General features: G+C 45.8%; 1 protein-coding gene across 14 annotated transcripts in view; it reads left to right on the top strand.

The window, feature by feature from the left end:
- LOC139051806 (uncharacterized) overlaps positions 1-24,366 on the top strand; it is a 280,388-nt gene that overhangs the window by 111,483 nt on the left and 144,539 nt on the right. For 13 of the 14 annotated variants that reach the window (XM_070528799.1, XM_070528798.1, XM_070528800.1 and 10 more), the window contains exons 10-16: positions 1,873-1,978; positions 2,541-2,623; positions 7,709-7,749; positions 9,615-9,953; positions 16,708-16,813; positions 17,376-17,458; positions 22,548-22,588. The gene's annotated coding sequence lies outside the window, so the exon portion shown is untranslated. Of the gene's footprint in view, positions 1-1,872; positions 1,979-2,540; positions 2,624-7,708; positions 7,750-9,614; positions 9,954-16,650; positions 16,814-17,375; positions 17,459-22,547; positions 22,589-24,366 lie in introns of those variants that run through there. The other variant, XM_070528811.1, reaches the window with a different exon arrangement.

Raw genomic sequence — 24,366 nt, 5'->3', positions numbered from 1 at the left:
CAAATTCAGACAAATTTAGCATGTTATACAAGAATCTGAAAAAAATTCGGTAATATGGAAATACACCTTTCGCAGAACACTTGCAGAACACTTTTGCAGAACTCTTTTGCAGAACACTTGTACACAACGTAACAAATTCACATAAATATAAATTGACAAATCGAATTTGTCCGCTTTGAATGATATGATGGGTGCGTTTACAGAACTGCGATATCTGTTGCTGATGCAAAGCTATTAATTTATAAACTTCGTGCGTATGTTTTTTTCGAACTTTCTAATTTTTGAAAATCGTTCGCGAAAAAGCCAGGCTCTAAATCGAAATTCCGCTTCCAACAGTCCTTAGAATTTTACGTTCTCTGTCAAATGCAGCAAATTTCATTAAAATCGGTCCCGGGCGTATGACAGAAGAACGTTTATTTTTTGCGTTCTACATGTATTTGAATAGGCCGTGTCAGAGTTGGGCCCGAGCTAAAGCTTCCTCTTAAGCACGAACCTAGGGCGCTATAACGTAAAACTATTCAAAACTTTTCTATTGCAATTCTGCAATCGAGCCACCGCAATTGGGCAAAAACATTTTTGTACCACCACCACTTCATCTGCCTGTCACGCGACGACCCGAAATCCACAATAGCTCCCCATCTTATATCACGTGTACACACTGATTATGCATAATTTGACCGAATAAAACAGAAATAGTTATTTCTGATTCGACGCGATTTTCCCATTAGCCCTCGGCTATTGGTAAAGTTTTCGGGCTGCACCCAATTCACCTGCCTCTCACGCGACGTCGAAAAACCGTAAAAGCTTACCATGTCAAAATGACGCGTAAACATTAAAGGTGCATTAACGTGCGGAACAAAACTGAATTTTCTTCTGAATAGCCGCAGGCTGCCCCGTTCCGAAAGGAATAAAACATGGCTGCCGCTGATCGCTCAGGCGCTGGCTACTCACACCTGCCGGAGAGCATGGGTTTATTGGCCTATTATGACACTTTTTGCGTGGCCGTGTAACGTTTCGAGCACTTTCGGCACGTTTACGACCTCGTTCATCCAACTCTTCTTTGCTCAGGGTCCGTTTTACCGTCATTCTTAAGCTTCCGTTGCGTGCCGCTGCCATTTTCGACCAGCCACCCCTAACTGAGTCAGGGAAAGTGGACCATTCGCAGGAGTGGGCACCACCCTCTACATCCGGTTATAGTTTATCAGAGCACTGGCTCGGCCCCATCGAGTGCCTCTCCATTTGAGCGCGCTCCTCGCCTATTATCAGCCAGTTGGATAACTGTTAAGTTAGATAACCGCCGCAGTGTAGGAAATGTTATTCGTTTATAAAGCAAACAAAAGTGACCTCCTATGAACGTGTTGAGCGTTTGATTGCTCTGTTCAGACAACCCTGCGGGTGAACGGCCGGTGCTTGCGTGAGTGGTTACGCCAATTTGATGTCAGGAGAATGGAATAAAAACACATTGGAATAGTTTTACGTTATACGGCCCCTACTTTAATGGCTACGTTATACAGCGCTGCCTGCGGTGGCATCCACGGTTGGCACATCCTGCCACCCCGCCCCCCCGCCCAACGATGTACAGGCGGCGTACAAACGGTTTCCGCTGGTCAAGACGCGAGTGTTCCCGTCAACGCCGTCGGCGGCGTTTCTATCAAGTGATTGTGGCACCGCCCTAGCGTTAGCTGTGCGTGCACGCTCTCATTATTAAAGTCCGAACGATATAATTTCTCCTCTTAGATTCGACAAACTTCATTCCAAGTTAGTCCCGGTGTTGTCTCGTAAAAACATTTCTGCCTTTTGCGCGTATTTGAACAGGCGGAATCGCAGTTCCCCTCGACCTAAAGCTTCCTCTTTCTTGGCAACGGTTTGCAGCGTGGTATACCATGGCATCCACTCAGCTGAGAACCAAGCTCGCCCGAGACCGACATCTCGTGTCGTACGAAGGTCCGTACGCTGGAATCTTTCCCTAGTCTATGTGGTAAGAGCAGACCTTGAATCCACGTATACGGTTCTTAACTATAGTCTTAAAAACAATCTAATGGTTAACTAGCTGTTAAAAACTAGAAATTTGTCATGTTACCCAACTTCACCAAGTACATGTTCAGTACGTGTTTGCACTCCACACGGTCATGTGCCGCCGTTCCCTCATAGTTATATGTGTCGACGCGTCTTGTTGACACTTACTAGTGCACTCGACGCATTGCAAGCCAGTTTTCGGCGTGTATTCGCACTTCCAGGGGAAACTCGATCTCGTTGTTCAGCGCTACTTAGGGTTTAGCGTCTATCTACCCAACGTTTTTTATATTCATTTTCTGTATAGATACGCCATCAGGGCACTGGTCATGAAACGTGCATCACCTGCGTACGTCTCTGTCCTTTAAACTGTGCTTGTCTTCTGGCATTTGCCTATCTAGAAATGAATATACAGATTACTTTCGTGCACTCAAATCGGATTACCGTCGGTTGACAGGCACGCAACGATTTTTTTTCTTTTTTTCTGTTCTACCATCTTCTCTTAATCTCACTTTCGATCTCTGCAGCACACGTAGGCTGTCGGGATTACTCCATGTCACACCACGGCATCCCGAGTTACAGCCTAGCACTACGCCTGGTCAACTTCGTGGTAAGCTCGCACACAGTTTCGAGCAGCGTTGCCTAATGCACAGATAAGATTGAGTCGTTACATTAAATATTAGCCTTACCTATTATATTACCTATTACATTAAGCATTAACCTTACCGGCAGGTTTCGTGAAATCATTGTCACGCTGGCTCGTTAATATTAAAGGACTTCACAATATATATAATCGAAATGCTTTAACAGTGTAGGTGATGCTTTTATCGTTTGGTTTCGTCGCGATTGCCTTAACCACAGAGGCATGAATATGAACACATGGCCAGAGGTAGTACACACACAAGTACTGATTATGAAATTGAGAGAATAATATTTAAGCCGCATGTCGGACGAGTGAAGCCTCATACAAAACCGGAAAACTGACATCTGAGGTGTTCATAACGACTTCTCCACATGCAGCAATAACTTGCTGCTGCACAGTTTTTGCAGGGTAATAAATTTTCGCCTACGCCAACCGCAAAATCCAAGATTTATGCAGCGCCCTCCGCCGCTCGTCGAGCCTATCGCTTATCGGGGAGGACGGCGCTTCCTTTCCGTGTGCCGCCGCCAAAGATGCTGACTCACTGCCAAGCCGATGCCTAGAGCCGCGGCCGCTCACTTCGCCACGGTTCGCGCGCGCGGTTGTTTCGCACGGAGCCGGGTTAAGCAATACGGTAGCGCATGAACGCAGTCCGGCGGCTTTATTTCGCATTTGGCGGGCTATCTTTAAACGCCGAAAAAAATAACCGCGCATCAAGACCGCTTCGTGTTGTCCCCTTCTTCAAGGCCCGTGTTTTCTTGCGGTAACTTCCCAATATCATGAATAACCAACTGGCCTACACCCACACACTGCTACGCGGGATTTTCGTTGCCGCAAGAAGTTAGATCAGTCGTTTGCGAATCCCCTCCACAGCGCAACGAAGCGCACTTGGCCCTAAAGTTAATATATGAATTTCTGTACCATTCATCTTCGTTAATTGACTGATTGATCGAAATATAAATATATATATATATATATTCTAAGGAGTGCCACATGATGGCAAACCATATGCCGTTGGTTTCAATCAGCGTCGGCTGACCACTTTTTTTTTTAAGTCCTTGGTTCAAGTTACGCGAAGCAATCGATATTTTATTCTCATCAAATGCGTTCCTTTATATGTATGCGAACACCCATGCGTAAAAAAATCGGTGCTAACAAAAATAAACTTTAAAAGAAAACACGCTTAGCGGCAGTCTCCCGCAGATACAACTCGTGAAGCAGTATTTAGCATGTGCCTTTGCCCGGTTGCCATTATGTCACAAGTATTAACCTCCGCCTTCTCCGAAAGGAAGCGCCGTTTTCGATGTGGCTCGTGGTTCCTTCCCGGCGGGAAGTGGAATTCCGCGCGGGGGCTGAGCTTCTATTTGTCCGCACTGCTTATTAACCAAACAGTCGGTGCACGACAACATGCGGTTGGTTCTCCCAAAACTTTGTTACTGTCCCGTTGAACACACTGGTACTTAGTGACGCGCAAGTGGAGTGAACGTGCTTTCATTTGGGAGGAAATACATGAAAGCTGCCGCGGAGCTTTACACTGAACTGCGTATTACCGAGAACAGTGACGCAATCTCTGTTATTAAACGTGGGTGGCAGAGAGCAAGTCGGAAGAGGCTTCACCATTTTTTACAGGCGTAACGATGTTCTTAAGAAAAATTACAACATGATTATAGTCCGACGCAGTAGTTCAGCGGAAACCCGCAAGGTGGAGAGAAGTAAAGAATAAAGGAAAATCAGACATCCACACGTTCGTAGCAATTGCTACAAAGGAAACCCATACGGGTTCCTCGAAGGAAAAGCCTCATAGTTGAAGAAAGATTCGTCCTGGTCCGGTACTCGAACCCTGGACCACCACCTTTCCGGGGCAGCCGCTCTACCATCTGAGCTAACCAGGCGGCTAGCAGATGGCAGGGCGAAGTCGAATTTGTCGACAACACGAAGCAAAGGCAAGTGTTTGACGTAGTGGTTCAGCGGAAACCCGCAAGGTGGAGAGAAGTAAAGAATAAAGGCAAATCAGACGAATCTTTCTTCAACTATGAGGCTTTTCCTTCGAGGAACCCGTATGGGTTTCCTTTGTAGCAATTGCTACGAACGGGTGGATATCTGATTTGCATTTATTCGCCATGATCATAGTCCGTAATGGAAAAAAAAATCCTGGCTTGGTATCAGCTCCGACGGACCCATCAGCTAGAATACCGATAGGTCCTGCTACGTTTATAGCGCGTGGTGAGCCAGCAGAGACGGGTACCTATAGCGTGGCTGGTACATAAGGACAACGCCCCAATTACGTCAGAGTGCCACCGGCAACTAGCCCGGAGGGATGTAGTCGTCCTGTCCTCCAGATTCTGACTATAATGAGTGCTCTTTTATTCCCCGAGCTTACGGGGCTTATCAAGAGTGACCGTTTTGAAGGCGTCCTTGCTATCAAAAGAGCCGTAACAACTCCCCTCCCCCCTCCAGATAAATCCTTCCAGCACTGCATGTAGTCGTCGCAGAGGAAGATACAAAAGTTTGTCACAATGGAGGGGCATTACTTACAACGTAATCGATATTCAAGGCGTAGTTTGTGAGCCATGACGTTGAAGCAGCGTACTTGAGTTAGGCGCTTTCACGCAAACACGAAATGTATAAGTGTCCTCCTTCATGTCTGCGTGCACGTGTCTACTTCAAGCGCGCTTACCTGTCACTAACTTCAAGGGGGCGGAATGTAACTTGCAGTTGACGCCAGTCGCACAGATTTTCATACTCCTGTATCTCTTCAATTGGCACAGTAAAAAAAGCACAAAGGACTGTAAAAAGGGACATTCAACGATTATGTCCGAGGAAGGGTTTCAGCAGCAGTTGCATGAAAAAAAAAGGCAGCTGTGAAAACACCGTCTTCGGCTTGTCAAATGTTTTAAAAAGCCGGCTTCGAGATAAGTTCATCAGTTTTCTCTTCTTACCATCGCTAAGCTGGTTCTAGTTGTATTTTACAAAGATATTCTACACAATCAAACCACTCCCGTCACCTCACACTCACATTTGGAATAATTTGGGATATAACCGACCATTTTTCTCAGTTCTGTCTATTTTATCGTTGCAAAAAATTTTCCTTTTAAAGGGGCGCAGACATGGTATTTATGTCTTATTCTTTTGCTTCAAACGAAGGTTCAGTACCTCTAAACGGCTGCAAAATCTTACTGTCGATCCTCGCCGTGCCGGTAATATTTTAATGAAATAGGATTTAAACATATGTCGAGATTGTTTGGTCGTGCATATAGGTTGATGGCTCATTTTTGGTAACATTTCTTTTCAGCAAAATAAACATTTACCCACCGTGGTTGCTCTGTGGCTATGGTGTTAGGCTGCTGAGTACGAGGTCGCGGGATCGAATTCCAGCCACGGCGGTTGCATTTCGATGGGGGCGAAATGCGAAAACCCCCGTGTACTTAGATTTATTTGCACGGTAAAGAACCCCAGGTGGTCTAAATTTCCAGAGTCCTCCTCTACGGCGTTCCTCGTAATCAGAAAGTGGTTTAGGCACGTAAAACACCATTATTTAATTTGTGTCAAAGAAACCTTTGCTCTATTCGAATAAATAAGGTAGCTTCGAATATATCGCGCACGGCGCTTTAAGAAACAACCCATGGCAGTCGCAAAGTGCACAGTTTTCATCACGCTTGATTTCTCATCGTATCGATTCACGCAAAAAAAAATAAGGTAGGCTGCTGTTCGCGGCGTCCGGAAGTGCACGATGCAGCCGAGCCCTCTCACGTGCAGTACAGTCCAGCATCACTGCCGTGTCCGGCACAACCTCCAGCTTTTCGTAGGAGCAAACGGGAGCGGTGGCCAGCGAACCACCTTTCTTATAAATAATCGGCAGCATCACCGATCCAGGTTGCATGGAGCGACGAGCAGGTGAACTGGGTTGATTCGTTTTCTGGAAATCCTCGATTTTCGCCAAGTAGGCGAACTCCGAAACAGCCCCGAGTTCCAATTTCCTGTTCAGCACGAACCCGCTTTCATCGCGATGTTTGACAGCGCGGCCTACTGTGGCATCCATGGTCGTCACGTGACCGCAATCCATCCGGACAAGGCGCAGTCAACGTACAAACAGGCTCCGGTCCACACACGCGTTTCTCGTCAACGCCGTCGGAGGCGTTTCTAACCAGCGATGGTGGCGCCGCCCTGGCGCTAGCTGTGCATGGCCGATCTCATTGTTACAGCCCCAAGAATATTAATTCTGCTCTCAAATTCCACAAATTTCACACAAGTAAGTCCTCCAGCTGCCTCATAAAAGGATTGCCGCCTTTTACATGTATCTCAACAGGCGGCATTGCCGTTGGCTAAGAGGTAAAGCTTCCTCTCTCATGGTTACGTTCTGCAGCGCGGTCTTCTGTGGCACCCACAGCCATCACGCGACCGGAAGTCGCACGTCGTACAAGGGTCCTTATATACCGGCAGCTGGCCCTAGTCTATGCGTTAATAGTAGACCTTGTATTCACGTATAGCGGCCTTAATTATATAAAGAACAAACTAACATTCAACTGGCCCTTAAAAAACAAAATTACCACTTTTACACAAGTTGATTTCACGGTATTTTGCCCGGTACACGTCTTTTTTATTTCTTTACACTCGACACTGTCATGTTCCGCCGTGACGTGATCACTATACATATCGACACGTCACGTTCACCGTCAAATATGTACTAGTCGCGTTCCAAGCCACTCTTTGGTGTGCATTCCCGCTTGCAGTGAAAACACGATCTCTGTGTTCCATCCTGCTTAGCGTTTACTGTAATTCTGCCCAACGACGTTTATCTTCACTTATCGTAGACCCGTCATCATGGCACACATCATTAAATGTGCATGATATTCAGTACGTTTATTTGCATTGAATGTGGTGCTTCTATATGACTGTTTGGCAACGTGGCACTGTGGTTTGCTTCTGCCATTTGTCTAACTAGCAGGATATGTTTAGATTCCTTTCGTGTACCCGAATCAGAAAGCAATCGGTTGGCATACACGCGACGGTTTTTTTTTTCTGTTCTTGTCTTAATCTCACTTTCGATCTCTGCAGCACACGTTGGGCTATTGGGATTCTTCCATGTCACTCAAATGGTAAGCTGCGCAACGGCCCAGCACGTGCTCAACTTCGCGGTATGCTCTCACGCAGTTTCCAGCAGCGTTGCCCAATGTAGAGACGATGAAGTCTTTAACCATTCCCACAAATCTTACCGACAGATTTTGTGAAATTACTGTCAAGATAGCTAACGGTAATCATGGGAAGTTACAAAAAGTCTAGTCGAAATGTCTTAACAATGCTGATGCTATAAATATTTGATGTAGTCATGATTGCCTTTATCACAGAGACATGCATATGACTATATGACTACAATTAAACCCATATGCAAGACCTGAAACTTAACATCCGAAGCGTTCATTACCAGGTCCAGGCATGCGACAATTTCACACTGCTGTACAATTTCTGCAGCGTAATACATCCTCGCCGAGATCTACTAAAAAACCAAGAATGAACTGCAGTACACCCTGTCACGCCTTTGGCATGCGCCCATCAGCGAAGTCACCGCTTTAGATTATTTAACTACTTCCAAATAGGTTACTCGAAGTGGAAGTGATTCCCTAATCTTCTTTGTAGTGTAGCGAGTTGTGCCGTAAATACTGCTGGCATGACGTTACGGTTTACGTTTGCGTCAGAGCATGAATGGCGGAAAGCGAGCAGTGTATCGATTTGTTCGTATTCTAAAGCGCGTATTGTGCAGTTAGATGTCCATGTTAGAAAAGTTAGTTTGGTAATACGGCGTGGGAGGCACCCTTTATTTAAGAAACATACATTCTGCATTGTTTCTGGTTCTCGGAAATGCAAAATTGTTTGCACAGAGGTGCTGTTTTACGAACACAGAGTCATTGTCAAATTGAGAAATGATTGACTGTTTTTTTCGTTATGACCGTGATCCAACTCCGGTGGTGATTGCCCCTGATGCTCGACCACGACACCCGAGACCATCTCAACAGGCCTCTATAGCTGTATGTGTCCCGTAGAGCTTCGTGAGCTTTAAGATATGCACCTAAAAAAAGCGAATCCGGTTGTAAATCGGCGTATAAATCACACGCCTACACAGCATTAGTTTAAGCGTGGGAGTAATGCACCGATTTACACCCTTATACTCCTTCAAGTCTTTACACTTTAAGTGTTTGTACTGCTTTGTCTAGGACGCCCTGTCTGAAGAACCAAAGCACGGCTACAGGCTTTTTTAAAAAGGTCCTTGTACACTGAGGCGGAGCAAGTTTCGTCATGTTCATGCACAAGTTGTTGCTTCCATTTGCGAGTAAGATAACTCATGAACTGCGGGCATGCAGTGATGGAAATGGGCACCATTTTGGCCGGCTTATCTTGGTCCCATACACTGATTGCCGTCGGTGTCATCCGCGTTTCAGAAGGCAATAGTCTTGGGCATGTTGGATAATAGAACACGTAGCACAATATAAGTACAAACAACAGGTCGAGGCATGACAAGCGTTTGTCCTCTCTCGACCCGTCCTTTGTTCTTTCTGCTCTAGGTATTCCGTATATTGCTTGCGTTTACTTCCTTGAAAGCTCTGCGCTCGCTACATTACTTGCGAGAGTGCTATCTCACACCTCTAACGCGCGTGCTGTTCGTGCCCCGAATATTTCGGACATAGAGCTTTGAAGCAAAGGGTAGGCACACAGTTTACATGTGATAACGTTTATTGGACAGGAAGCAGAACCGCATCGTTGCTAGGACCGAGTGAAGCGAGAAAAAGAAATCCTAATTAACACGTATAGTAAAGTATCGATTTCAATGTATATATAGAAAGCCTATAGACTTTTTATACACGACCTTGCCTTTCTATAGATTTAGACTTTTTTGATACAAAGTCTATAGACTGTCTATAGGCGAAAGTCGATAAAGTTTCTATTTCTTTTTGTCTAACTCCACCAGCAGATGTGCGCAAGGTAATACTGGCCACCAACATCGCCGAAACGTCCATCACCGTCAACGATGTGGTTTACGTTGTCGACACTGGACTTCAGCGCGAGCAGCGCTTCAACCCGTCCACGGGTGTGAGCCTGCTCGACAAGTTCGCCACGTCGAAGGCCAGTGTGCAGCAGCGAGCAGGTCGCGCAGGTCGTGTGCGACCTGCGCGACCTTTCATGTACAGATGGTAAGACTCCCCAGTCTTACCATCGGTACATGAAAGGAGAGCTACAATCATGGGAACAATGTAAGCGGCCAGAAATCCAGACAACTGACCTGACAAGAGTCGTTTTGGACTGTAAGGTGAGTGCAGGATCGCTCGATTGTTTGAAGTTGTAACAATTCACTGCCACTGCTACAGTGCTAAAGAAATGGCAGGACAGTGAACAGTAGTCGAAAAATATGGAATGAGAAAGTGCACATTGCGGGCACAACTGTGATCGTTAAATGGGGTGAATGAACTCTCTCTCTCTCTCTCTCTCATTTCGATGGGGGCGAAATGCGAAAACACCCGTGTGCTTAGATTTAGGCGCACGAGAGAGAGAGAGAGAGGGAGAGAGAGAGGGAGAGAGAGAGAGCTGCGCGACCGGCCGCTCGAGTCACATTGCGTGTAATCGCGGGCTTTTTCATGCTCGACCAAACACTTCTATGGAGCTCGTATTGAGCAACCGAAAGCTTTATCGGAAGTTTCTTATGTTGCTCGACAGTTTTATCATTGAGAATATTCGTCTAATTAACATAATGTAGAAATTATTTACACGAAATATCTAATCAGGGGAATGCAAAAAATATAGTTTGAGTATCTCCAAGGGATGGCAAACAACATTAACTTGGTTCTCTCCAGCTACGTCCCATTTGCATATGTTAGTCTAGCTCAAATTAAGTGAAGCATCCCGTATCCTTCTTTACAATTGCAAATATTCTCCATGGCTTCCTATATCGCCGCCGATGAAGGCCATGAGGTGGGACGTCACCAAAGGTCATGTTAAAAAAATCGTTAATCTGGGCCCAGCCCGTGTACGCTGCAACCAAGCGCAGGTACCGGGACATAATATGGAGCTGCGTTCGATATAAGCCACTGAAGTTGTATAATGCTGAGATTGCTGTAGAGCCTAATTGTAGACTTTAGTATACACATATGCTATCTTCGGCTGGTCGCTTCCATCCCCCGAAGCAGAGGCGGGCAGATCCGGCCTTCCCCGAGCTCAGAGGTAGAGGACGAGCGCGCAAGCCAAACGTGCAACTCGCTCTCGGAGGAGGCAATGGCAGATGCTAAACCACGTGACTACTACCAACGTCCGATGTTTCGCTTATCGAAAGCTCCCAGCGCTGCCGGGAAAACCGGCGGACGCGCCGGCGGGACGAGCGTTCGTCGCAGTGGCCTAGGATGCCTAGGTTACGGTGGGCCGTCGCCAACAGCAGCGACGCGGCTCTGCGATGACGTTTCAATTTCGACGACTGCTCCGAGGACAGGGCTCGGAGCGCCTCAGAGCGCTCGAAGGTGGAGGAGAGCAATCGAGAAGAACCAGCCGAACGCAGGGCGGGCACCCTCTTTCAACCAGCCGAAGACAACGCCGCTCGCGAGAGCGCTCTTGAGCGCTCAGAAACGACCAGTCGAAGATGGCAATAAACTATACCTCTGCATTTGTTCACCACATGATAGGACCTACGTAGTCGCTTTCGCCAATCACAGGAGAGTCTTCACAGTTGTCATAGCATGACTTTTGCGGCAGTAGGATAAGGAAAGCAAAACGCCGATCCAATTGTGATAATGGATGATATGAACGCCAACTTTAGCTACAAGTGGATTCCAAACAGGCATCAAGCTAACAGCACAGAAACTCGTAATGTTTGTAGCTGAGAACGCGGACTTTGTGAGTGTGCGTGGAACCGATGTCGCGCATGTGGTGTGCGCATTGTGTGCCCTCCGATTCTCAGATACTTTTCCCATTGTCTTCATATCTCGGCTGCATCACTAACATTGCGCGGCTTTTCGTTGACTGATATCCTGCCCTATGAACTCATCAGAGTTCCTCATTCACTTAAAATATGTGCCGAATTCTCTGAGCCGACTCAGTATTTTGCAGGCGGTATGCCTGCGCAGCCACGCATATGAGTACCTCATTGCCGTACTGATTGCTTTGATCTATCATCGGAGCGGAAAATTAGCACTAACGTACGTGTGGTCATCACATTTGGTGCTACGCTGGAAGATATGCTACAAATGCGCTGTATTACTCATCGTCGCTGGCGATAATGCAAGCGCCTGAAGGGCTCTTTAACGGCTTTTACAAACAGCGCATTCATCCATGTGGGCGTTCCAGTCTCATACGATAGCCCACAGCGTTTGTGATACAGGACGCTTAAGCTTCGCCTTCAAGAGTGGAGTGGCTATGGTGTTGGGCTGCTGAGCACGAGGTCGCGGGATCGAATCCCGGCCACGGCGGCCGCATTTCGATGGGGGCGAAATGCGAAAACACCCGTGTGCTTAGATTTAGGCGCACGTTAAAGAACCCCAGGTGGTCAAAATTTCCGGAGTCCTCCTCTACGGCGTGCCTCATAATCAGAAAGTGGTTTTGGCACGTAAAACCCCAAATATTATTATTATTATTCAAGAGTGGAATGCGATAGCGTTATCGCATCCCGTTCGCACCACCTACTCAAACGCGCTACGCCAGCCAAACGTCGCGATCGGCTGAGATAGCCGGGCCCCGACGCGCCATGAAGGTGGACGCGGTCATGGGGCGAGTGGCGTGCCACGTGTCGGGGCAGCGCCATACATTGTGAGGAGGGGGTCTTCTGTGTTTGCCGCAAGATGGCTCTGCGTGTGCGCAGAGCGCAGAAGAAATTTAGCGGAAACATACTTCGCTACTCGCGAAACAGCGACTTCTGTATGTTACATAAGTCATAATTACCGATATAAACCGCAGTATAACTTTCTAGGGCACGTTTCTAAGGCAACACCGCCTTCGCTAGAGGCGATTTTGTCCCGTTTTGAAGGAACGAACTCGTGGCTCAGTGGTAGCCTCTCCGTCGCGCACTCCGGAGACTCCGTCTTGCAGGATGTTTTTTATTTATGAAGCGCCTTCTGCGATTTATCGCTCACCGCCAACGCCGCTGACACCGACGCCGACGGCACCGGCTTTTCTGCGACGCGTGCTCCTTAACGCTGTCGCGATAAAAGGATGAAAAATTGAAAACAAAAGCAACCCGTTCCGGTGCGCATGGCGCGCAGAGAGAGAGAGAAAGAGACAAAAAAAAGAAACAGGCGCACAGACTTCTCGGAGCGCGCGCGCCTCCTCTCGCGGAGCTCCTGCGCCTGCGCAATGAGCGCCATCTGTCCGCGTCAATTTGAATTCTCAACGAATGCGCCAGGCACGTAAACGCTTGCAGCGGTGGGCAGTGTCTGCCAGAACGTTGGTGTCTGTGCATGCGTGTCTTCTTTGTGGCATCATACATCAACTATACTGAACGGTAAGCTTTAGCAAAGATGTTTTGCGTCAATAGATCATGATTACGTAAGCGCATATCGTAGCGCAAACCGGCTGCATGTAGCGCAGGCGACTCGGGCATAGTATCGGTTTCGCATTTTCATGATTTGATAACGCGCTGTTGTTCTCACTTCTACTATACCGAATGTTTTACGTCAAGTGATCGCTCAGGTTTGTTGATTTTATCGCCATAGTTGATGCGCGTAAAAAAGGAAGTATACCATGGTTTAACTTGATTGCCGGTGCATTTGTTTTCTTTTTTGCACTGCATGATTTAGCACTCAATTCTTTCTGTTTAAGCAACATATATTAAAGTACAGCTGGTTCAGGAGCATTATTAATCTACTAACGTTAATGCATAAGCGCAGATGAAAAACAACAGGTGCACATACATAAATACATTCAAATTTTTTGCTGCCATATCTAAACAAAAATGTAAGCTAACTTGTAGATAGCAGATAGCTATGGACTTATGACCTTATACCCTGTTTGTAGACTAGTCTATAAAATGTCTGTGTGTATAGACCGCCTATATATTAATGAAAATTCATTTTTGTTGACAAACATCTGCAGAATGTCATAGAAAAAAGTGCATAGGATTATAAAGTTATGTTGTTGTAAACTGAAGTCTATAGATTATCTGTAGAGATTTGTCTATAGGCATTCCATAGACTTCAGTCTGCAAGAGTAGAACAGTATATATAATTCTACTTTGGTAGACTGAAATTTTTAAAACGTCTATAGACAAATGTCTTTAGATAGTCTAAGACATTTGTCTATAAACATTCTATAGACTTCACTCTAAAAAATAGAACTGTATAATCCTACACACTTTCGTATATAAACATTCTGCGGGCTTTTTTCTACAAAGGTGAATTTTCTTTGATCTATAGACAAGCTATCGACTCAGACTTTTTATAGCCTATATAGCCTATAAGAAGTGTACGACTATAAGTCTATAGACAGTCTATAGATTAGTCTATAGGTATAGTCGATAGATAGTCTACAGACATTTGTCTCTAGATATTCTATAGAACTCAGTCTGCAAAAGAAGAAATATAAGCCTACACACTTGTCTATAAACATGCTGCAGACAATTGTCTACAAAAATAAATTTTCATTAACCTATAGACAGATCTATAGACAGCACATAGACAGTCTATAGGCTCAGACTTTTTATATACTAGTCTATAGAAAGCTTATAGACTCAGACTTTTATAGAGTAGTCTATAAAAAATCTATAGCCATAAGTCCATAGACTGTCTATAGACTAGTCTAAAGAAATGTCTATAGACTGCCTATAGACTCAGACTTTTAAAGAGTAGTCTACAAAAAGTGTACGGCCATAAGTCCATAGACTGTCTACATACCAGTCTAAAGAAATGTCTATAGACCGTCTATAGACTTCATAGACAAATGCCTATAGTCAGGGTATAGACTTTCGATAAAAATTTTCGTATGGGTCAACGCACCGACTTACCAATTTTCATGAAATTTTGTAAAGATTTCAGGCCTTAAATGAGAAATTTGCTTGGTATACTAGTCACAAGAAATTTCTCCCCAAGTTTCACAATTTCACAATTTCACAGTTTCACAGGTTCACAAAGAAACAATTAACTCAACAACTTCATAACACAGCAGCGAAACTTGATAGCACAATTTTGCTAATAGGTTCTGATAGTACGTCAAATTCAGACAAATTTAGCATGTTATACAAGAATCTGAATAAAATTCGGTAATATGGAAATACACCTTTTGCAGAACACTTGCAGAACACTTTTGCAGAACTCTTTTGCAGAACACTTGTACACAACGTAACAAATTCACACAAATATAAATTGACAAATCGAATTTGTCCGCTTTGAATGATATAATGGATGCGTTTACAGAATTGCGATATCTGTTGCTGATGCAAAGCTATTAATTTATAAACTTTGTGCGTATGTTTTTTTCGAACTTTCTAATTTTTGAAAATCGTTCGCGAAAAAGCCAGGCTCTAAATCGAAATTCCGCTTCCAACAGTCCTTAGAATTTTACGTTCTCTGTCAAATGCAGCAAATTTCATTAAAATCGGTCCCGGGCGTATGACAGAAGAACGTTTATTTTTCGCGTTCTACATGTATTTGAATAGGCCGTGTCAGAGTTGGGCCCGAGCTAAAGCTTCCTCTTAAGCACGAACCTAGGGCGCTATAACGTAAAACTATTCAAAACTTTTCTATTGCAATTCTGCAATCGACCCACCGCAATTGGGCAAAAACATTTTTGTACCACCCCCACTTCACCTGCCTGTCACGCGACGACCCGAAATCCACAATAGCTCCCCATCTGGCATCACGTGTACACACTGATTATGCATAATTTGACCGAACAAAACAGAAATAGTTATTTCTGATTCGACGCCATTTTCCCATTAGCCCTCGGCTATTGGTAAAGTTTTCGGGCTGCACCCAATTCATCTGCCTCTCACGCGACGTCGAAAAACCGTAAAAGCTTACCATGTCAAAATGACGCGTAAGCATTAAAGGTGCATTAACGTGCGGAACAAAACTGAATTTCCTTCTGAATAGCCGCAGGCTGCCCCGTTCCGAAAGGAATAAAACATGGCTGCCGCTGATCGCTCAGGCGCTGGCTACTCACACCTGCCGGAGAGCATGGGTTTATTGGCCTATTATGACACTTTTTGCGTGGCCGTGTAACGTTTCGAGCACTTTCGGCACGTTTACGACGTCGTTCATCCAACTCTTCTTTGCTCAGGGTCCGTTTTACCGTCATTCTTAAGCTTCCGTTGCGTGCCGCTGCCATTTTCGACCAGCCACCCCTAACTGAGTCAGGGAAAGTGGACCATTCGCAGGAGCCGGCACCCCCCTCTTCATCCGGTTATAGTTTATCAGAGCACTGGCTCGGCCCCATCGAGTCCCTCTCCATTTGAGCGCGCTCCTCGCCTATTATCAGCCAGTTGGATAACTGTTAAGTTAGATAACCGCCGCAGTGTAGGAAATGTTATTCGTTTATAAAGCAAACAAAAGTGACCTCCTATGAACGAGTGGAGCGTTTGATTGGTCTGTTCAGACAACCCTGCGGGTGAACGGCCGGTGCTTGCGTGAGTGGTTACGCCAATTTGATGTCAGGAGAATGGAATAAAAACACATTGGAATAGTTTTACGTTATACGGCCCCTACTTTAATGGCTACGTTATACAGCGCTGCCTGCGGTGGCATCCACGGTTGGCACATCCTGCCACCCCGCCCCCCCGCCCCCCCGCCCAACGATGTACAGGCGGCGTACAAACGGTTTCCGCTGGTCAAGACGCGAGTGTTCCCGTCAACGCCGTCGGCGGCGATTCTATCAAGGGATTGTGGCACCGCCCTAGCGTTAGCTGTGCGTGCACGCTCTCATTATTAAAGTCCGAACGATATAATTTCTCCTCTTAGATTCGACAAACTTCATTCCAAGTTAGTCCCGGTGTTGTCTCGTAAAAACATTTCTGCCTTTTGTGCGTATTTGAACAGGCGGAATCGCAGTTCCTCTCGACCTAAAGCTTCCTCTTTCTTGGCAACGGTTTGCAGCGTGGTATACCATGGCATCCACTCAGCTGAGAACCAAGCTCGCCCGAGACCGACATCTCGTGTCGTACGAAGGTCCGTACGCTGGAATCTTTCCCTAGTCTATGTGGTAAGAGCAGACCTTGAATCCACGTATACGGTTCTTAACTATAGTGTTAAAAACAATCTAATGGTTAACTAGCTGTTAAAAACTAGAAACTTGTCATGTTACCCAACTTCACCAAGTACATGTTCAGTACGTGTTTGCACTCCACACGGTCATGTGCCGCCGTTCCCTCATAGTTATATGTATCGACGCGTCTTGTTGACACTTACTAGTGCACTCGACGCATTGCAAGCCAGTTTTCGGCGTGTATTCGCACTTCCAGGGGAAACTCGATCTCGTTGTTCAGCGCTACTTAGGGTTTAGCGTCTATCTACCCAACGTTTTTTATATTCATTTTCTGTATAGATACGCCATCAGGGCACTGGTCATGAAACGTGCATCACCTGCGTACGTTTCTGTCCTTTAAACTGTGCTTGTCTTCTGGCATTTGCCTATATAGAAATGAACATACAGATTACTTTCGTGCACTCAAATCGGATTACCGTCGGTTGACAGGCACGCAACGATTTTTTTTCTTTTTTTCTGTTCTACCATCTTCTCTTAATCTCACTTTCGATCTCTGCAGCACACGTAGGCTGTCGGGATTACTCCATGTCACACCACGGCATCCCGAGTTACAGCCTAGCACTACGCCTGGTCAACTTCGTGGTAAGCTCGCACACAGTTTCGAGCAGCGTTGCCTAATGCACAGATAAGATTGAGTCGTTACATTAAATATTAGCCTTACCTATTATATTACCTATTACATTAAGCATTAACCTTACCGGCAGGTTTCGTGAAATCATTGTCACGCTGGCTCGTTAATATTAAAGGACTTCACAATATATATAATCGAAATGCTTTAACAGTGTAGGTGATGCTTTTATCGTTTGGTTTCGTCGCGATTGCCTTAACCACAGAGGCATGAATATGAACACATGGCCAGAGGTAGTACACACACAAGTACTGATTATGAAATTGAGAGAATAATATTTAAGCCGCATGTCGGACGAGTGAAGCCTCATACAAAACCGGAAAACTGACATCTGAGGTGTTCATAACGACTTCTCCACATGCAGCAATAACTTGCTGCTGCACAGTTTTTGCAGGGTAATAAATTTTCGCCTACGCCAACCGCAAAATCCAAGATTTATGCAGCGCCCCCCGCCGCTCGTCGAGCCTATCGCTTATCGGGGAGGACGGCGCTTCCTTTCCGTGTGCCGCCGCCAAAGATGCTGACTCACTGCCAAGCCGATGCCTAGAGCCGCGGCCGCTCACTTCGCCACGGTTCGCGCGCGCGGTTGTTTCGCACGGAGCCGGGTTAAGCAATACGGTAGCGCATGAACGCAGTCCGGCGGCTTTATTTCGCATTTGGCGGGCTATCTTTAAACGCCGAAAAGAATAACCGCGCATCAAGACCGCTTCGTGTTGTCCCCTTCTTCAAGGCCCGTGTTTTCTTGCGGTAACTTCCCAATATCATGAATAACCAACTGGCCTACACCCACACACTGCTACGCGGGATTTTCGTTGCCGCAAGAAGTTAGATCAGTCGTTTGCGAATCCCCTCCACAGCGCAACGAAGCGCACTTGGCCCTAAAGTTAATATATGAATTTCTGTACCATTCATCTTCGTTAATTGACTGATTGATCGAAATATAAATATATATATATATATATTCTAAGGAGTGCCACATGATGGCAAACCATATGCCCTTGGTTTCAGTCAGCGTCGGCTGACCACTTTTTTTTTTTAAGTCCTTGGTTCAAGTTACGCGAAGCAATCGATATTTTATTCTCATCAAATGCGTTCCTTTATATGTATGCGAACACCCATGCGTAACAAAATCGGTGCTAACAAAAATAAACTTTAAAAGAAAACACGCTTAGCGGCAGTCTCCCGCAGATACAACTCGTGAAGCAGTATTTAGCATGTGCCTTTGCCCGGTTGCCATTATGTCACAAGTATTAACCTCCGCCTTCTCCGAAAGGAAGCGCCGTTTTCGATGTGGCTCGTGGTTCCTTCCCGGCGGGAAGTGGAATTCCGCGCGGGGACTGAGCTTGTATTTGTCCGCACTGCTTATTAACCAAACAGTCGGTGCACGACAACATGCGTTTGGTTCTCCCAAAACTTTGTTACTGTCCCGTTGAACACACTGGTACTTAGTGACGCGCAAGTCGAGTGAACGTGCTTTCATTTGGGAGGAAATACATGAAAGCTGCCGCGGAGCTTTACACTGAACTGCGTATTACCGAGAACAGTGACGCAATCTCTGTTATTAAACGTGGGTGGCAGAGAGCAAGTCGGAAGAGGCTTCACAATTTTTTACAGGCGTAACGATGTTCTTAAGAAAAATTACAACATGATTATAGTCCGACGCAGTAGTTCAGCGGAAACCCGCAAGGTGGAGAGAAGTAAAGAATAAAGGAAAATCAGACAACCACACGTTCGTAGCAATTGCTACAAAGGAAACCCATACGGGTTCCTCGAAGGAAAAGCCTCGACAGTTGAAGAAAGATTCGTCCTGGTCCGGTACTCGAACCCTGGACCACCACCTTTCCGGGGCAGCCGCTCTACCATCTGAGCTAACCAGGCGGCTAGCAGATGGCAGGGCGAAGTCGAATTTGTCGACAACACGAAGCAAAGGCAAGTGTTTGACGTAGTGGTTCAGCGGAAACCCGCAAGGTGGAGAGAAGTAAAGAATAAAGGCAAATCAGACGAATCTTTCTTCAACTATGAGGCTTTTCCTTCGAGGAACCCGTATGGGTTTCCTTTGTAGCAATTGCTACGAACGGGTGGATATCTGATTTGCATTTATTCGCCATGATCATAGTCCGTAATGGAAAAAAAAATCCTGGCTTGGTATCAGCTCCGACGGACCCATCAGCTAGAATACAGATAGGTCCTGCTACGTTTATAGCGCGTGGTGAGCCAGCAGAGACGGGTACCTATAGCGTGGCTGGTACATAAGGACAACGCCCCAATTACGTCAGAGTGCCACCGGCAACTAGTCCGGAGGGATGTAGCCGTCCTGTCCTCCAGATTCTGACTATAATTAGTGCTCTTTTATTCCCCGAGCTTACGGGGCTTATCAGGAGTGACCGTTTTGAAGGCGTCCTTGCTATCAAAAGAGCCGTAACAACTCCCCTCCCCCCTCCAGATAAATCCTTCCAGCACTGCATGTAGTCGTCGCAGAGGAAGATACAAAAGTTTGTCACAATGGAGGGGCATTACTTACAACGTAATCGATATTCAAGGCGTAGTTTGTGAGCCATGACGTTGAAGCAGCGTACTTGAGTTAGGCGCTTTCACGCAAACACGAAATGTATAAGTGTCCTCCTTCATGTCTGCGTGCACGTGTCTACTTCAAGCGCGCTTACCTGTCACTAACTTCAAGGGGGCGGAATGTAACTTGCAGTTGACGCCAGTCGCACAGATTTTCATACTCCTGTATCTCTTCAATTGGCACAGTAAAAAAAGCACAAAGGACTGTAAAAAGGGACATTCAACGATTATGTCCGAGGAAGGGTTTCAGCAGCAGTTGCATGAACAAAAAGACAGCTGTGAAAACACCGTCTTCGGCTTGTCAAATGTTTTAAAAAGCCGGCTTCGAGATATGTTCATCAGTTTTCTCTTCTTACCATCGCTAAGCTGGTTCTAGTTGTATTTTACAAAGATATTCTACACAATCAAACCACTCCCGTCACCTCACACTCACATTTGGAATAATTTGGGATATAACCGACCATTTTTCTCAGTTCTGTCTATTTTATCGTTGCAAAAAATTTTCCTTTTAAAGGGGCGCAGACATGGTATTTATGTCTTATTCTTTTGCTTCAAACGAAGGTTCAGTACCTCTAAACGGCTGCAAAATCTTACTGTCGATCCTCGCCGTGCCGGTAATATTTTAATGAAATAGGATTTAAACATATGTCGAGATTGTTTGGTCGTGCATATAGGTTGATGGCTCATTTTTGGTAACATTTCTTTTCAGCAAAATAAACATTTACCCACCGTGGTTGCTCTGTGGCTATGGTGTTAGGTTGCTGAGTACGAGGTCGCGGGATCGAATTCCAGCCACGGCGGTTGCATTTCGATGGGGGCGAAATGCGAAAACCCCCGTCTACTTAGATTTATTTGCACGGTAAAGAACCCCAGGTGGTCTAAATTTCCAGAGTCCTCCTCTACGGCGTTCCTCGTAATCAGAAAGTGGTTTAGGCACGTAAAACACCATTATTTAATTTGTGTCAAAGAAACCTTTGCTCTATTCGAAAAAATAAGGTAGCTTCGAAAATATCGCGCACGGCGCTTTAAGAAACAACCCATGGCAGTCGCAAAGTGCACAGTTTTCATCACGCTTGATTTCTCATCGTATCGATTCACGCAAAAAAAAATAAGGTAGGCTGCTGTTCGCGGCGTCCGGAAGTGCACGATGCAGCCGAGCCCTCTCACGTGCAGTACAGTCCAGCATCACTGCCGTGTCCGGCACAACCTCCAGCTTCTCGTAGGAGCAAACGGGAGCGGTGGCCAGCGAACCACCTTTCTTATAAATAATCGGCAGCATCACCGATCCAGGTTGCATGGAGCGACGAGCAGGTGAACTGGGTTGATTCGTTTTCTGGAAATCCTCGATTTTCGCCAAGTAGGCGAACTCCGAAACAGCCCCGAGTTCCAATTTCCTGTTCAGCACGAACCCGCTTTCATCGCGATGTTTGACAGCGCGGCCTACTGTGGCATCCATGGTCGTCACGTGACCGCAATCCATCCGGACAAGGCGCACTCAACGTACAAACAGGCTCCGGTCCACACACGCGTTTCTCGTCAACGCCGTCGGAGGCGTTTCTAACCAGCGATGGTGGCGCCGCCCTGGCGCTAGCTGTGCATGGCCGATCTCATTGTTACAGCCCCAAGAATATTATATCTGCTCTCAAATTCCACAAATTTCACACAAGTAAGTCCTCCAGCTGCCTCATAAAAGGATTGCCGCCTTTTACATGTATCTCAACAGGCGGCATTGCCGTTGGCTAAGAGGTAAAGCTTCCTCTCTCATGGTTACGTTCTGCAGCGCGGTCTTCTTTGGCACCCACAGCCATCACGCGACCGGAAGTCGCACGTCGTACAAGGCTCCGTATATACCGGCAGCTGGCCCTAGTCTATGCGTTTATAGTAGACCTTGTATTCACGTATAGCGGCCTTAATTATATTTAAAGAACAAACTAACATTCAACTGGCCCTTAAAAAACAAAATCACCACTTTTACACAAGTTGATTTCACGGTATTTTGCCCGGTACACGTCTTTTTTATTTCTTTACACTCGACACTGTCATGTTCCGCCGTGACGTGATCACTATACATATCGACACGTCGCGTTCACCGTCAAATATGTACTAGTCGTGTTCCAAGCCACTCTTCGGTGTGCATTCCCGCTTGCAGTGAAAACACGATCTCTGTGTTCCATCCTGCTTAGCGTTTACTGTAATTCTGCCCAACGACGTTTATCTTCACTTATCGTAGACCCGTCATCATGGCACACATCATTAAATGTGCATGATATTCAGTACGTTCATTTGCATTGAATGTGGTGCTTCTATATGACTGTTTGGCAACGTGGCACTGTGGTTTGCTTCTGCCATTTGTCTAACTAGCAGGATATGTTTAGATTCCTTTCGTGTACCCGAATCAGAAAGCAATCGGTTGGCATACACGCGACGGTTTTTTTTTTTCTGTTCTTGTCTTAATCTCACTTTCGATCTCTGCAGCACACGTTGGGCTATTGGGATTCTTCCATGTCACTCAAATGGTAAGCTGCGCAACGGCCCAGCACGTGCTCAACTTCGCGGTATGCTCTCACGCAGTTTCCAGCAGCGTTGCCCAATGTAGAGACGATGAAGTCTTTAACCATTCCCACAAATCTTACCGACAGATTTTGTGAAATTACTGTCAAGATAGCTAACGGTAATCATGGGAAGTTACAAAAAGTCTAGTCGAAATGTCTTAACAATGCTGATGCTATAATTATTTGACGTAGTCATGATTGCCTTTATCACAGAGACATGCATATGACTATATGACTACAATTAAACCCATATGGAAGACCTGAAACTTAACATCCAAAGCGTTCATTACCAGGTCCAGGCATGCGACAATTTCACACTGCTGTACAATTTCTGCAGCGTAATACATCCTCGCCGAGATCTACTAAAAAACCAAGAATGAACTGCAGTACACCCTGTCACGCCTTTGGCATGCGCCCATCAGCGAAGTCACAGCTTTAGATTATTTAACTACTTCCAAATAGGTTACTCGAAGTGGAAGTGATTCCCTAATCTTCTTTGTAGTGTAGCGAGTTGTGCCGTAAATACTGCTGGCATCACGTTACGGTTTACGTTTGCGTCAGAGCATGAATGGCAGAAAGCGAGCAGTGTATCGATTTGTTCGTATTCTAAAGCGCGTATTGTGCAGTTAGATGTCCATGTTAGAAAAGTTAGTTTGGTAATACGGCGTGGGAGGCACCCTTTATTTAAGAAACATACATTCTGCATTGTTTCTGGTTCTCGGAAATGCAAAATTGTTTGCACAGAGGTGCTGTTTTACGAACACAGAGTCATTGTCAAATTGAGAAATGATTGACTGTTTTTTTCGTTATGACCGTGATCCAACTCCGGTGGTGATTGCCCCTGATGCTCGACCACGACACTCGAGACCATCTCAACAGGCCTCTATAGCTGTATGTGTCCCGTAGAGCTGCGTGAGCGTTAAGATATGCACCTAAAAAAAGCGAATCCGGTTGAAAATCGGCGTATAAATCACACGCCTACACAGCATTAGTTTAAGCGTGGGAGTAATGCACCGATTTACACCCTTATACTCCTTCAAGTCTTTACACTTTAAGTGTTTGTACTGCTTTGTCTAGGACGCCCTGACTGAAGAACCAAAGCACGGCTACAGGCTTTTTTAAAAAGGTCCTTGTACACTGAGGCGGAGCAAGTTTCGTCATGTTCATGCACAAGTTGTTGCTTCCATTTGGGAGTAAGATAACTCATGAACTGCGGGCATGCAGTGATGGAAATGGGCACCATTTGGGCCGGCTTATCTTGTTCCCATACACTGATTGCCGTCGGTGTCATCCGCGTTTCAGAAGGCAATAGTCTTGGGCATGTTGGATAATAGAACACGTAGCACAATATAAGTACAAACAACAGGTCGAGGCACGACAAGCGTTTGTCCTCTCTCGACCCGTCCTTTGTTCTTTCTGCTCTAGGTATTCCGTATATTGCTTGCGTTTACTTCCTTGAAAGCTCTGCGCTCGCTACATTACTTGCGAGAGTGCTATCTCACACCTCTAACGCGCGTGCTGTTCGTGCGCCGAATATTTCGGACATAGAGCTTTGAAGCAAAGGGTAGGCACACAGTTTACATGTGATAACGTTTATTGGACAGGAAGCAGAACCGCATCGTTGCTAGGACCGAGTGAAGCGAGAAAAAGAAATCCTAATTAACACGTATAGTAAAGTATCGATTTCAATGTATATATAGAAAGCCTATAGACTTTTTATACACGACCTTGCCTTTCTATAG

Source organism: Dermacentor albipictus, unplaced genomic scaffold (genome assembly GCF_038994185.2).
Source record: "Dermacentor albipictus isolate Rhodes 1998 colony unplaced genomic scaffold, USDA_Dalb.pri_finalv2 scaffold_14, whole genome shotgun sequence".
Lineage (NCBI taxonomy): Eukaryota > Metazoa > Arthropoda > Arachnida > Ixodida > Ixodidae > Dermacentor > Dermacentor albipictus.
The sequence above is the reverse complement of the archived record's forward strand: the minus strand, read 5'-3'. Positions and strand labels throughout refer to the sequence as shown.